Source organism: Pogona vitticeps, chromosome 1 (genome assembly GCF_051106095.1).
Source record: "Pogona vitticeps strain Pit_001003342236 chromosome 1, PviZW2.1, whole genome shotgun sequence".
Classification (NCBI taxonomy): domain Eukaryota; kingdom Metazoa; phylum Chordata; class Lepidosauria; order Squamata; family Agamidae; genus Pogona; species Pogona vitticeps.
This window is the reverse complement of record NC_135783.1, coordinates 133,217,600-133,233,529: the sequence shown is the minus strand read 5'-3', so window position 1 is coordinate 133,233,529 and position 15,930 is coordinate 133,217,600. Positions and strand designations below refer to the sequence as shown.

Below are 15,930 nucleotides of genomic sequence, written 5' to 3'. Positions count from 1 at the left end.
TCTTGCGAGGCACCACTGTAGTTTTGTTTTTAAATGTTGTTAGCCACCCCACATAGTGCTCCGGTACTAGATGAGAGGGTTTTGTATGTATGTATGTATGAATGAATGAATGTATGTATGTATGTATGTATGTGTGTGTGTGTGTGTGTGTGTGTGTGTGTGTGTGTGTGTGTGTGTGTGTGTGTGTGTGCGCGCGCGCGCGTGCGTGTAAACAAACAAACAAACAAACAAATAAGATCTCAAGTACCTCTTCCTTTTGGATTCCAGCTTGAACAACAAGCATTTCTCAGTCCATATAAGGTAAAAGTCTTTGCTGAAGCACCCTGAACATCACTTTTATTGCATGGGCTATTAAAGCAAGGGACCTATTGTTTTCACACTCCTTGGCATCTCTTTTCATAGGAACTGGAAGTATATTGAACGTTTCCAGTCAGTGGGCCACTGTTTTGTTTTCTATATTTGTTGGAATAGTCTTACCAGGATTTTGACAGATTCAGTCTCTGTGGTTTGAAACAGTCCTTCTGGTATCCCATCTATCCCTGGTGATTTCTTTCTTTCTAGTGCTTTCAGAGTACCTTTCCCTTTACTTTCTAGAACTGCAGATTCTTCGCCATAAGATTCCTCTTCAAAGGAGTCTGTCATCCTTTTGTTCGTTCTGTCCTCAGTGTACTGCTTCCATCTTCTCTTTATTTTCTCCTGGTCAGATAATGTGCTTCCCTGCTGGTCTCTCAGAATTCCTAATCTAGAATTTCCCTTTAGTTTCTTGGATCTACTGGAAGAGAGCTGTTTTTCCCTTGTGTTGTTCTCTTCTATTTCTTTGCACTTTGTTTCTACATGACAGTCACTGAAACACTGCATTCAGGGTTCTAACTTCTTCCCTATTTCAATCACCTTTTACTTTTGCTTCTTGCAGTTTTAGGTGCTTCTTCCATCATCCATCTACATTTTCTTTTTACTACAGGAATTGACTTTTTGCTTTCTTTCTTGATAGTATATCTGATTTCACTCAACAGTTCTTCCAGCTCACAGTGAATTCAGTTTAGTATCACAAATCTGTTCTTTATGTGGACTTCAAATTCATCAGGAATATTATTTAGACTATATTTTAGCACTATGATTCTTTTAGGGTTTCTGCTTTACTCTTCAGTCTATGCTTTAAACACTACAGCAAAGCCTCTGACTGTATAGATCATGAGAAACTAGGGGTTGTTCTGAAAGAAATGGGTATGCCTCAGCACTTGATTGTCCTGATGTATTGTGGACAAGAAGCTACAGTTAGAACAGAATATGGAGAGACAGAATGGTTTCCTATAGGCGAAAGTGTCGGACAAGGGTGCATTTTATGCCCTTATCTATCCAATCCATACTCAGAACATATACTACAGAAAGCTGGTCTAGATTCAGAAGGAGGAGGAGGAGGAGTGAAAATTGGTGGAAGAAAGTTAAAATATGCAGATGATAACATCTTACTGGCAGAAAGGAGCAATGACTTGAAACAACTTTTAGGGAAAGTGAAAGAAGATAGTGAGGTAAACATTAAGTAGACAAAAATAATGACTATAGAAGAACTACACAACTTTGGCACTGACAATGAAGAAATTGAAACAGAGACTTTTGTATACCTTGGTTCAATCAGCAATCTCAAAGGAAACATCAGCCAAAAAATCAGAAAAAGACTGGGACTAAGAAGGGCTGCAATGAAGGAATCAGAAAAGATCATCAAGTTTAAGGGTGTGTCACTGGAGAACAAGACCAAGTTCATCCACTCTCATGTATTTCCAATCATCATGTATGAGTGTGAAAGCTGGACAATTAAGCTGACAGGAACAAAACTGATTCATTTGAAACACGGTGCTGGAGGAGAACTTTGCTTGATTGATATAGGGCCCACCTGTTCATTTTTTTATTTTTATTTTTATTTTTTTGCCCTGGGTTGCCAGAAAACCAAACAAGTGGGTCCTAAATCAAATAAACTTGAACTATCTCTGGAGGCAAAAATGTTGAAACTGAGGCTGATGTACTTTGGGTACATCATGAGTAGGCAAGATTCTCTGGAAAAGGTTGAAGATGGCAGGAAAAGAGGAAGAGCAAGTATGAGATGGATTGATTCCCTATAGGAAGTCACAGGCTTGAGTTTACAAGCGCTGAGCAAGGTCATTGAGGACAAAAGGTTTTGAAGACTGCTCATTGATAGGGTTGCCATTGGTTGGAAGTGATGTGACAGCACATAACAACAACAGATGTAGTCAGTGCAGTTCCATCAAGAAAACCTTAACATACCTGAGATGTATCAGAGGTTAGTAGAATGGGACCAATTTTTTAAAACATAAATGGCCGTAGAAAACACCTGGATCAATGGCAAAAACAGGCACCTTTGGAAGGGCAAGTGTCTGACAGTTAGAGATGCTGACATTATTATTATTTTTAAGGGCATGGGGAGGAATTAAACTGCTACAGCTAAGACATTATCAAAAGTAAGAAACAAGACAGAAATATGAAACGTTCAAAATGGTGAATGGGAATTGCATGATTTAATTCAAATGTGAAATGACTGGGTGAACAAAATATTTAACACCCGTTGACAGTCTACCAGGAGATGTTCAAGCCGTTTGATTTACAAGTCTTTGAAGGGACTCTTTTTTTGTCAGATCTTCATTTAAAGGTAAATCTCTAACATGAACAGCGGTTAAAATCTATTTCTCATCTCTGTGAAATGTGTCTTCTGCACGCTGTTTGAAACAGAGTAGCATCTTGGAACAAAAAGAAGAAGAAATGTTCTAAGCATACAAAACAGCCTGTTTTTTTGAGCTGTTCCTTTCCCACTGCGCTGGAGGCTTACCTCTGAGTGCAAATAGAAGTCATGTGGAAAAGCTACATTATTGCATAAGAATGTGAACCCCCAGGCTTTGAAATTTGGAGGACAAGTCTCTCATTGTGTGGAGGACAAGCCATAGAACCCTTTGGCCATAATGATCACGCACATAAAAGATGGCATCCAAAAAAAGAAAGAAAGAAAAAAGGAAAGGAAAGGAGGGGGGGAGAAAAGAAAAATGTTTAATGTGCCTTATATTTAAAATGTATTAGAGGACACGATGCATTTTAAATGAAAGAACTGTGATAGGAATATATAGGAGACAGAAATGAGGAAACCATCATGACAAATATAAAACAGGTCAGGACAGCTACTCAAACATAGCTGCAATCCCGTATTGACTTACTGGGGACTCAAGGTTGGGAAGCACCGGCTAGAGCAGTGGTTCCCAAACCTGGGTTGACAGATGTTCTTGGACTTAAAATCTTGGATGTTCTTTGAAGGGGGTTGTAGGGAGAAGAAGGGAGTACGTCGTTACTTCACTGGCAGTGAGGCAGAGAGCGCTGTGAAACCGTGCCTTTAGTCTCTGCTGTCCTCTTAGCTAGAGACTTTTTTTTTGTGGGGGGGCAGAGATGACCTCCCACAATTCATCAGGAACTTCCCCCCCCCCAACCAAATTATCAAACTGGGAGCAGTCAAACCGGCAAGAGGCGGAGCAGCCCTCTTACCTCCACACTGTTCCCGTGCAATTTCTTCACACCTCTGAAAGGCACGAGAGTCAAGAAGATTCCCTGTGACTCACAAGGGTGCACGGGGGTACAAGTGCCAACAGCAGCCGCCTCCATAAAGAGGGTGTCATGGGTGTAAGGGGCAGCGAGGAATCTGGTAGAGCTTGGGGAGGCAACATGCTGCCTGCGGGCCACGCATGGGCCCCCAAGGGCCACGTTGCAGCTCCCCAGCACGCCTGGTATCTAACTCAAGAGACTACAGCATTTCCAGGAGCAGCTCACTCTTTACTCGGAATGAGCACGCCCTCACAAAAATACTTAAGAGTAACACAAGCAAAGAACAGGAAGCACCAAATTACTTTCTGAGGGAAGAACACTACTTTTGTTTTGGCCTAGTAACAGTACAGTATTTTTAAAGCCTCGACACTGCTTGGCCTCGGTGTCAGGAGGAAATGGTTTGTACTGAAGCACTGAGAGATGGCACTTAACCCTTCTTCTGCCTTTCAGCCTCCACCCAAACCACACACACACACAGAGAGAGAGAGAGAGAGAGAGAGAGAGAGACCTTAGATGGAACAGAAAAATGGCCCTGGAATCTATATTGAATGGAAAACAGCAGAAGGGGAGAACTGTAGGGGGAAACCTATAGGTGGCGGAAAGTTTAAACCATTTCCTTCTGCCCACCACATCTATGTGGCATATAATATCTAACAAGTCTTAACGTGAAAAAGAGAAACAGCACCTGGGTGCTCAAGATATGAAGCTGAGACACTTAGGATCCGAAATGGCCTCTCGGCTTTCATTTTAGTACTCAGCACAAAATGAGTGTAAAGGCATCGTATTAACAAGAAAAACACCCAACCAAACCCCCACACATACACAAAAATCCCCCAGAAAATCCTACTGTTACAAGGTATATCTTAAAATTCCTTTATATAGTCTAAAAATATCTCATTTTAAAAATCCACTTCATTTCAGACTTAATCCAGACCTTTACTCCAGGACGAACACCTGCTATTCTCATTGCTTTTGTGGTGAGCAAAACCTCTGCTAACCGTAAGCCTTATATGTAAAGTGTGTAAAATGGGAGAGCTGAGATCAATCCTAACTGGCTCTGGGTGAAGGGCTGGTCTGCAATGTTGCATCTCCTGCCATTCCCAAATCTAAAACCCATCCAGTTTATGCCAACAAACATTGGGCAGTTTTTAGATTGGCAGACTTGGTTATATTTCCAGTATTTCTCCAACAACAGGGCAGAGCAGGGCTGAGGCTTGGCTTCAGTAGAAACCCATTCTTTGTGTGTGTGTGTGTGTGTGTGTGTGTGTGTGTGTGTGTGTGTGTGTGTGTGTGTGTGTGTGTGTGTGTGTGTGTGTGTGTGTGTGTGTGTGTGTGTGTGTGTGTGTGTGTGTGTGTGTGTGTGTGTGTGTGTGTGTGTGTGTGTGTGTGTGTGTGTGTGTGTGTGTGTTTCCCCCCCCCCCCGCAGGAAAACAGGGAGGCTTGGATAAAACAGGACCTATGATGCCTCTTGTCATGCCCCTGCACCATCTAGTTTTGGAGTCTACTCCACTCAGGAACTGGCAGCAGTGGTAAACGAAGGCCCATGGAGCTTTCTGCAGGCATAAATGGAAGTGACTCAATGGTCCTCTTTGCCATCAGTGGACTTCTTTTGAGTCTTCACCTGCTCAGGGCACAATCTAGAGAGAACTGGGCTAGGACATCTTTTTTTCCTTCCTACAGATGTAGGTCTCCCTAACTGTTCCACTCATAATGGCTTGATTCTCTAGTTGTTGCTTTCATGAGGAAAGGTCACCACAAAGCAAGTCCTAGCTACACTGAGTTACCAATCCATTTGTATGCATCCTTTTGTAGCAAGTGTCAACATTTACACATCACGCCAAATTAACATTCAGTGGGTTTCCCCTTATACTGAAAGTATCTTCTTCCCACCACAAGCAAATTAAGTGTTCATTTTGCAAAACCACACAATTTAGTTACTCCTTGGCAGTGTCTATTTTTGTCTCAGCCATTTTCCCCTTCCTTAGTGTACTTTCTATGAATACAAAGGGAAACGATGTGTGATTAGGTATGAAACAGGTAGTAGGACAGTAAAGCTCAAATGCAGATGTCACTCATAGCTGACAGCTGTCTCTCTTCTCCCCAGGAAATACTGAATGCGCTGTATTGAACCCCACCCTCCTCCCCAGACTATCAAGTGTTTGCACAGAAACAAGAGGGAAATGCATGACAAAACAGGGCTACAGAATTCAAAGCAGGTAAGACCAGATTGTCGCTGAAGTAACATTCAGCTCAAACAAAGATGTGAGGCAGAAAGGATTCAAGGATCTCCTCCAAATTTCAAAATAAATTTGAAATCTTCCCACAGAATACAAAAAGCATCTTTAAGATGAAGAAAAGAAAGGGAGGGAATGTGAACACTTGATTTCAGGTATAATAGGTAAGAAAGAGGGGCTGTTAAGTCTCTTCTGCACCTAATTCTACAGCATTTTTGACATCCAAACATCACTCTGAATAATAAATGATACTTCTTTTCTCTATCCCTGTGCGTCATCGTCCTTTAGTCATTTAGTCGTGTCCGACTTCGTGACCCCATGGACCAGAGCACGCCAGGCCCTCCTATTTTCCACTGCCTCCTGGAGTTGTGTCAAATTCATATTGGTTGCTTCGATGACACTGTCCAGCCATCTCATCCTCTGTCGTCCCCTTCTCCTCTTGCCTTCACACTTTCCTAACATCAAGGTCTTTTCCAAGGGGTCTTCTCTTCTCATGAGATGGCCAAAGTACTGGAGCCTCAGCTTCAGGATCTGTCCTTCCAGTGAGCACTCAGGTTTAATTCCTTTAGAATTGATAGGTTTGTCCTCCTTGCAGTCCAGGGGACTCTCAAGAGCCTCCTCCAGCACCACAGTTCAAAGGCATCAATTCTTCGGCGGTCAGCTTTCTTTATGATCCAGCTCTCGCTTCCATACATCACTATCCCAAGACTTCCTTGCCCCATCATCTTCTCCTTCACAGCATTATTAGGGTACTGAGCTATTCACATAATTCTGTATTCCCAGCTCAAGAAATAATTCAGTTTCATCTGCAGCAGGAAAAAAATGTACTCTGCCTTACACTGGGCAAATACAGCCAGGCATACTATGACCATATATAAAGCTTGGGACCAACATTCCTTCTAAGCTGTGAGCACTCGCATGTAGAGCTCCATTGAGGCTGCACACCAGCAGCCAGAGTTGGCACCCATTCCAGTTTTGGCTGGAACTCCACCCATGTGCACAGGGTGAGGCTCCTGCTCAGCAGGGCCAGAAATTTGAGGGAACCTTCCTTGGGACTCAAGTCTAGAAGCCGTCTCGAGTCCCTTTGCCACACAAAACGACAACCAATCAATGCTTTGCTAGAATGATTCACAGACCCTCAAAAGACAAAGACCCAATCTGGGAGTAACTCTTGAACAGCTGCCTGTTGCTGCTTTGTAGCCTCTACTTTGTTCGAGCAAGCCACACAAGCATTCCCTCACACAATGGGTGCTGTGGCTTTCCGGGAGGCTTCTCTGGGATGCTACCCCGGCATCTCGAACGGCTCCTGCTGGCTTCTCATCTCAGTCCATCTCAGGGAGAGCTTGCATGGCGGTTATCTACATAGCCAAATGCCCCTCTGCAAGATCCTTCTTCAGTTCCAGATGTTATGGGAAAAGAAACCTGGAAAAATGTCTGCTTCCAGGGCACCCTGTGCACAATGTCATCTTCCTAGGAGCCCTCAGAGCGAGGCACTTGCAGACACACTGGTTGCAGAAATTCAGCATGCCGTGGCAGCTGGAGGAACAGCCTTCCAATATGAGATTCATGAGGTGGGCCTTTCCCCCCCCGCCCCTTTCAGAGAGAATGCAAAATGGAATTGTTCTAAATATTGCTGAATCTATCCGCCTGGCATTCCCTTCCAAAGGAAACAGGTAAAATGCAAGTTTTCACAACTATAAATAACAATCACAGTAATGACACGGTATGCATAAATGAAGGAAGCTTCCATGAGGCTGGGCTTCTTTGTGTATCTGTCTATCTCCTTTGAAGCATATCTCCATGGGAGTGAACTATCAGAGGTGTTCCTGTGTCAGGCCTAGGTACACATCTCCCCCGTGAAGCACTATGTGAACAGCCTAGATGCTCCTTGAACAGCCCGCTGGCTGATCCTTCTACTCCAGAAGCACCAGGGGACGGCATCTGACACAAACAAAGAAGCAGCGCGCTCTGCATAGGAAGAGGACATGAAGCTATCCAGAAGCAAGAGCAGAGACAGAAGGCAAGAGCCTCTCTGCCCATAGTGTGTAGTTTTCTCCTGTTAGCGCATGTCTCCTATGCTCCAAAAGGTGTGTTTGCCGGATGCAGTGCTCCAAACACACTTGAATCTTCAAAGGTTTGGCCCGGATAGAATTTCCACTTCCCCAGAGCCTTTACCCAAAATGACACAGTGTTCTGCTGTTCTTTACTAGAGGCCAGAACCAAGCCTGCTGCTACTCCTGGCTTTTTTCCTCCCTCCTCTTTCTTCCAAATCCTTCTCAAGAGGACAGCAGGATGATTCCTAAGTGCAGATTCAGAGTGAGACATTTAACTAGTGGTTTCTGATGGCCCAACTGAGACATTCATGGCTACAGTTGTTTTAAAACTGCTGAGAACATACTGTAGCAAAAAGCCTCAACAGATGGAATCAGTCCTGGCTTTGTTTTTACTTTTTTTATTATAAAGCTGAGAGTTGCATTCTAGCGCCATATTGGATGTACAGTATTTTCCAAACCAGTTATTTTAGGGCAATCCAAGAATAGTTCTACCCTGTTTCCCCTAAAATAAGCCCTACCCCAAAAATAAGCCCCAGTGAAGTGAAACCCTGCCCTCTACCACTGTGCAGCAACCAGAAGATGACATGACTGTGTTTGAATAAACATAGATTGTTGTACATGGGGAAAAAAATCCCCTGAAAATAAGTTCTAATGCGTTTTTTGAAGCAAACATTAATATAAGAACCTGTCTTATTTTCAGGGAAACCGGTACTATTTGGTGGTTGTGGTGTGAAGCACTTTTTTAAAGTATTACAAAACGTGAGTTTTTAAGGCATTAGTCCTTACAAAACCAAAAGCTAAATAATAACTGTAAGACATTTTTTTAAACAAAATCTGCTTCAAAACAAATAAAATAATATCGTTTTGAAAATGTTATGTAGCTATAATTCCAGAATTATAAATCAGTCTTTGTATTGAACCAAGCCACTGTTGGAGAAGCTGGCCTTTGCATTTAACAGTCAAATCTGAAATGAAAACAGCCAAAACAAAGATGGATGACCATTTTCTATCACACAAGACCGTGATTGTCTCATACATTAACCTGAAATGAGTGGGCATTCATTTAACAAAAAAAATCGACAGCCCAATTAGACTGAAACAATCATCTCCCTTCCAGGAATACAGGATGGAGCAGGCTGAGAGTATGTACACAACTCTAGGCAGAAAACTTTTCAACATGCATACTGTTTACTGCTCTGCACAAGTGACCATTTTAGTGCTGGCATAGCAAATACCTTGGCCATGGACCTCATGGGCCCATCACTTATTGCAAACCTTCCCATGTATCTTCTGACCCTTGCAAAAACTTTCACTGGCAAACAACCAAGAGCTGTCATTTGCTCTAAAACAACCCAAACTGTGTCATGAAGATTCTGTATTTTAGGAGCATGCACAAATCTGAAATTATCTGCATGCACTCCCTGCCCCCTTGGGAGGCTGTAGGTAAAAACAAAGGGCAAAACCAGTGTTCTTGAAATATTTAGTTATGAAACATTTCGTTCCACCTTCTCTAATCTTAAACAATTTGGTGTCCTTCAGATGCTGCCTTCACCTAAAATATCTAGGTCATTTGGTTGAAATCCTATTTGGCAAATAACAGGCCATCTTTCCAGTGGTTTCTTAACCTGAGACAATTACACCTTTTGCATTATGTTGTGGGCATAACTAACAGGATTTGGGAAGATACAGAGCAAGGTCCCTTTGCTTGCATCTTAGTGAGGAAGGAGAGCATGGAGTGTTTTACACCAGTTTCTCCTCTTGTTCCTCCAAGGCTCTGACCGGCCTTCCCCAAGCAAACAAGCAGGGAGAAGGAGAAGGAACACAGCTTTCCTTTTCGGGGGGGGGGGTGCCTTTCTCCCTGGAAGATACTGAGGGCCACACTGAGAAAAGGAAGCAAGCAAACATTCAGTGAGGACAGAGGTAGCAAGGAGCTGAACAGCACTCTCAGCTGAGTGAATCCACTGTGCCTTACTTACACAAAGGCTTGTTGGTACTCTGTTGTGATGCAGCATGACCTACAACTGCTCAGTGTAATGTTACGACAGTTACACGCTGCATACAGGTAATGAGATAACTGTTTAAGAAAAGCATTCTGTAAGCTGACAAAAAAAAAAAAGAAGTCGCCAAGTTTTCATTCCTTTCTTTGTCTCCTCTCTTTGTTGGCTTTGCTCTTCACAGCTATCTGGAAAACAGCAGTTCGTTCCAGGGAGCAAAACCAAAAGCTAAAAACAGTACCTGCTAAATATCTACATGCCAGGCTGGTGGTAAAAGCCTTGGCAACTTTGCTTTAAAAAACAAGAGTTCATTGTCGGCCTCTGAGTGAGCGCCAACAAGCCTTAAAGAAAGAAGAAGACATACTTTCAAAAACGTGCACTGCAGCTTCGATTCTTTTTAAAGTTATTTCTGTTAGTTGTAGTTAATTAAGAGAGAAATCCTGTACAGCCATCCCCTCTTAAAAACGGCACATGAAATGGAATGAGGAGGGAGAACTCTTTTTAAAAAATGGGATACAGAATCCAGAAAATGGGATACAGAATCTACATCATCATCATCATCATCATCTTAGAATTATAGAACTGTAAGGGACCCTATGGATCATGGAGTCCAGCCCCTTGTCCAGGAGTCATGTTGGGGAATCAAACTCCCAATCTTTGGCTCCACAGCCAGGAACTAATCCTCCTAAAGTCTGGCACACCACAAAATATGAATGCCAGAGTACCAGAAGAGAACGAGAATTTCAAAGGGCACAAAAGGAGCAAACAAGTACTAGTAACAGAGGCTCAGTAATTAGAAGTGAAGGTTTGCTGGAAGAAAACAGATTTCTGTAACAGAACTAGATCTGAAACTGCTACAGAATGGGTGTCCCATGACGTTAACCAAACATGTCCTAACTGCAAATCAAGATGGGAAAGACACATGATTTCAACATTTTAAGGACAAACGGCAAATACAGACTAAACAGAGATATTCCGGGGATTTTTTATGCAGTTTCTCAGAAGGTATGCCATTTGACTAACAGCACAATCCCACACAGATTTATAATAATAATAATAATAATAATCTTCAAACTGCAGAGCTGGAAGGGACCCTGTAGGTCACTGAGTCCAGCCCCTGCCAAGGAGGCACAGTGAGGAATCAAAACTCCTAGCCTCTGACTTGGCAGCCAGAGGCCTCAACAGCTACCCAGCAGTCCAATTAGACTTCCAAGCATTTATGAATAGTATCCCATATTTATAAATCACAGCAATTCTAAAATTAATACAATCGTACGCATCCCAAATATATAGACATAAATTCAACATAGAGCCAGGCACAGTTGTGCCCACTTAAATCAGTGGGTTTATGCCTATGTTGTATTTTTGCCATTTTTTTTCTCACAGCAGTGAGTTCATCACAATTACAGTGGGGTCTCTACTTAAGAACTTAATCCGTATTCGAAGGTGGTTCTCAAGTGGAAAAGTTCTTATGTAGAATCTGCATTTCCCATAGGAATGCATTGAAAACCATTTAATCTGTATCTGCTCTTTTCTGTCCATAGAAACTAATGGGAAGCTGCTATTCCGCCTTCTACCACTAGAGGGGGATATTTTTCTTTTTTTTCCCCCTTAGGTCAGGGAACAGTGTTAAAAGCACTTCTGACGAAGCTAATTTTGAAGCAATGGACTGAAAACCAATTAATCTGTTCTGGCTGTTTTTGTTTGTTTGTTTGTTTTTTGTTATGTAGAGGTGCGTTCGTACATTGAAGCATTAGTTCCCATAGGAACTAATGCAAAGCTGGTTAATACGTACTCTACCACTAGGGGGAGAACTTTTTTTAACCTAAGATGACCTAAGGTTAAAAAAAGAGCAGGAAAGTTTTTTTTTCCTGTTCTTATCTTGGATTTTTGTTCTCAAGTAGAAGCAAAATTTAGCAAATGGAGCTGTTCTTAAGTGGAATTGTTCTTAAGTAGGGACATTCTTAAGTAGAGACCCCACTGTATTTATTTAGATGGACACTTTCACTAGAAGAAAGCGGTACAATCCGTAAATTTGCATACAGCAGTCTTGGGGACGATTTGACTTGATAATAGTTACCGTCTTGTTTATTTACATCTCTCTCTCTCTCTCTCTCTCTCTCTGTGTGTGTGTGTGTGTGTGTGAGCGCTTCTTCCTCTATTATTCTCTGTCTTAGGCTCTCTGTGTAAAGCATGGCTACGGGTAAAAGAACAGGGCTGCTACTGCATTACATGAAAGCATACTTGAAATCGCCATTTTTCTCTTAGCTATTCACACCCACCTACCCTCTAACCTAGATGCCTTCCATTCCTCTGCAAACACTGAGTGTCCTCCGGTAATTTGTGTGGGTTTCCTACCAGGAGTTTCAGGAAGGCTCAGTTTAAAACTCACACCAAGAATAGCACATGAGTCAACCCAGGCAGCAAAGTTAAAGGGAGCAGAGAATCGTCCCTATTTGATTCGATGACCCGACTGTCTTTTAAAGAGCCTATAAGGCACTGCCCTGCATTTTGCAGCCTCAAGGAGGGGGGGGGGCACCAGCATAAATTTCCTCCCACACTTTTTCTGCATTCTGCTGCTTTTTCCCAGGCTAAGTTTAGACACATAGCATCTGCAGCCATTTTAGTAGACCTAGAACTTCAGAAGCAAACCAGAAGCTGAATATCCCACCAGCAAGATCATTTATAGCATCAAACTGCTTGTAAACCTCAATTTGAAGAGGGGGGGGGGATGAGAAGGAGAGGGGGAGTCTTCCCTAAGCTCATCCCCTCCACTCACACAGATGCAGTACTTTAAAAATGACTTCTGTGCTAGGCTAGGGAGTGTGTTGCTGTGTTCAGATGTTGCTGCCCTGCAACTTCCCACCATCCATCTCTATCAGCTTTTCTGGCTATGGCTTGCTAGGAGTTGCATTCCAACAGCCTTCAGAGAACCATACATTCCCTTGTTGGTGACATCTTCTGAATAGATCTGATATAAAGACAGACAGATAAGGAAATAAAAATAGGCCCCTTGACCTTAACTCTTTGGCTCCCCCTCATCCCTAAGGAACTTACACATGGGAGGAAGAGTTATAGGAGTTACTATATGTTTGCAAATTATTAATCTGATATTACATAAACCAATCACACTCTTGTATTCTTCTAAACCAGTGGTTCCCAACCTTGGGTCCCCAGGTGTTCTGAGACTACAACCCCCAGAAATCCCAGCCAGCACAGTGAGTGGTGAAGGCTTCTGGGAGTTTTAGTCCAAGAACATCCTGAGGACCCAAGATTGGGAACCCCTGTTCTACATGAATACAGACAATCCACCACTTAGATCCTTTATCATCACAAAGACCTGGTTCCCACATGCAGGCCAGACACCCTTGTCTCTCTTTTTTCCAAACCAATCTCTCCAACTCTCCTTGGACAACACAGCAGCAATTTCAGCAATTTCACCCCTACTTTTCTAGCCAGGGTGATCTTAAGTACCTGCACCCACCTTTTCTCTCTCTCTCTCTCTCTCCCCTTCCATGTGACCCCCACAGAAAGAAACAGGCACATGGGACTGTATAGGATGTGGGGGAAGCACCTGGTTCTTATGTGCAAACTGTGGCCAACACAACGCAAAACGGAGGAATCTGCTCTTAACCACAGATTGTTTTGACAAGACCGTCAATCTGAACACAGCCATCAGTTTTAAGAATGAAAGAGGCTATAAAGCATCTTCTCACACACATACCGCTTCTCTCTCTCTCTCACTCTCACTCACTCACTCACTCACTCACTCACTCACACACACACACACACACACACACACACATTTGGAGGGCTGCACCACTTTGACCCTGGGAGAATAAATATGCTCTGTCTCAGGAAATGAGAGAACAAACCAGTGGAAATCTCCCATGTTTATAAGGACCTACCCCGCCCCCGCCCGAAATCCCTTCAAAGCTCCTTAAATGTTTTCGCCCTCTGTTCTGCTAACCCTCTCCCAGACACTCAACAGACCTTCCCATCCAGCCAAGGACTGCCAGATCTCACCCCTCCCTGCCCCCACAAGAAAATCTGTCCGTGGAAAGAATTAAAGTCTGAAGGCGCATCTCCCAGCTTCTTCCTCAACCAAAGTGATGCCAAGGCCGCCGGGTATTAAAAGCCACGGAGGACGTAGATGCTTGGCGGCGGCTGCCTCCTCCGCCTCTTTGGTAGACCCTCCCCCGCCTTGGCTCTGGGGAAGGCACCCAGCAGGAAGCGCCTTTAAGACAAAAAAACAAAAAACACCCCCCACCTCCATCCCCACAAGAGCAGGATGGATGCCAAACGGGTCTATGCCTGCCGAGTACTGTAGGGGAGAATCCGAAGAGGAACGCAAAGGCTCTCCCTGGCTGTACATATATTTGTAGGTATACACAAGCATCGCTACCTAGCCAAAGACTTTCAGACTCCTCTGCGTCTACCACCTCCTCGGATCCCGGGCCTTTATAAAGGGACGTTCAGGCTGCCCCCGGGGGGGGGGGGGGCGCGACCGGTCTTGAGCGAAACGACCCGCCTGCCCCGGAGCGCCCGCCTCGCTGGAGAGACGCGTTAAGGGGGCCACGCTGCCAACCGGGCTTTGCCCACCCACCTCCACCGCCCTAGCTAGGGACAAGCCGGGCTGGGGCGGGGGGGGGTGGCGAGCGGGCAGCAAGAAGGCGAGCCCATTCGCACCTGCTCGTCAGGAGGGTCGGGGGTGGGAGGGGGAGGCCCGGCTCCTTCCCCCTCAGGGTGTGCAAGAGGGCCTCCTCCAGCCCCCGCCCTCCGGTCCCCTCCTTGGGGGGTCCTTCTCCCTCCTTCCGCGCGCCATCCCTCCCAAATCCCACCCCACAGCCAAGGAAAGCGTCCCCGGGGGGGGGGTTTGAAGGCGCGCGTGTCGAGGACCCCCGAGCAGCCCCATCCCACGCGAGGAGAAGCCCGGCGACACGGCCAGCCGCTCCCCGCAAGGCAGCCCCAGGAGCTTCTTCCCCCCCCCACACACACACACACTCCCGGGCGGGCGGGCGCCTGGCCCGGCGGGGGGGGGCGTTCCGCCAGGCTCCGAGGAGGGAGCGCCGGAGGAGGAGGGCGCCCTGGCCTAGCCGCTCCGCGCCGCCGAGCAGACACAAAGGGAGGCAGGGACAGCGGCGGCGGCGGCGGCGCCTTCTTACCGTCCTCGGGCTGATGCTCCCGCGAAGAGGCCGGGCCGCCGCGCCGCAGAGGCCGCTCCTTCCTCCCGCGCTCGCCCGCTGCTGCCGCCGCCGCCGGCCGGGGCCAGAAGGCGCCTCTCAGGCGCCCGCACAGCCTCTCCCGCAGGGGGTCTCCCGGCGGCTCATGCTGCTGCTGCTGCTGCTGCCTCCGCCGCCGGCCTTCCTTCCTCCCCTCCGCCCAGGCGACGTCCGTCCGGCGCGCCAGGGCGCCCGCTCGCTCGCTCGCTCACTTGCTGGCTGGCGGCCCCGGCTCCTCCTGCTGCCCGGCCGCCCTCCTCGCCGCCTTCCCTTCGGTAGGAAGGACGAGCAACGAGGAGGAGGAGGAGGAGGCGGGAAAGGGAGGCGGACGGTCGCCGCGGATCGGAGCGCCCGCCGGTTGCGCCGCCCGAGCCGCGACTGCGGAGCCGGGCGCCGCCTGCTGCCCGAGGGCGCCCGTTGCCGCCAGGGCCGCCCGCGCCCAGCCCAGCCCAGCCCAGCGAGGGCCTCCCCCTCCCGCGCAGGAAGGCGGGCCGCGGCCAGGCCAGCGGGTGCGTGTGGATGAAGAAGAAGCCGCAGGGGCGAGGGCGAGGGCAAGGGCGAGGGGCGTTCAGACGCGCCCGGACGGTGCGCTGCCTCTCGGGCCTCCCTGGGGCGCGGACCGCGCCGATGCTTCCGGAGGGAAAGGGGGCCTTCTTTTCCCACGGGCCCCGTCGGGCGCGCCGGCCGGCTGGTCGGTGTGAGAAACACCCGGAGCTGCGAGCATCGCGGGCGCGCTTGCCAAGAACGGGAGCGAGGCCACAGCAAAAAGCGAAGCCCACTCCGGGTGCCAGGCGCGGGGCCGCTTCTCAGTGGCAGCGGATGAGGGCTT

The 15,930-nt window shown here is 46.5% G+C and overlaps 1 protein-coding gene across 1 annotated transcript in view; it reads right to left on the bottom strand.

The window, feature by feature from the left end:
- Positions 1–15,305, bottom strand: part of RNF144A (ring finger protein 144A) — a 65,732-nt gene extending 50,427 nt beyond the window's left edge. Inside the window, exon 1 of the mRNA XM_073001202.2 lies at positions 15,045–15,305. The gene's annotated coding sequence lies outside the window, so the exon portion shown is untranslated. The remainder of the gene's footprint in view (positions 1–15,044) is intronic.
- Positions 15,306–15,930: the final 625 nt, after the last annotated feature.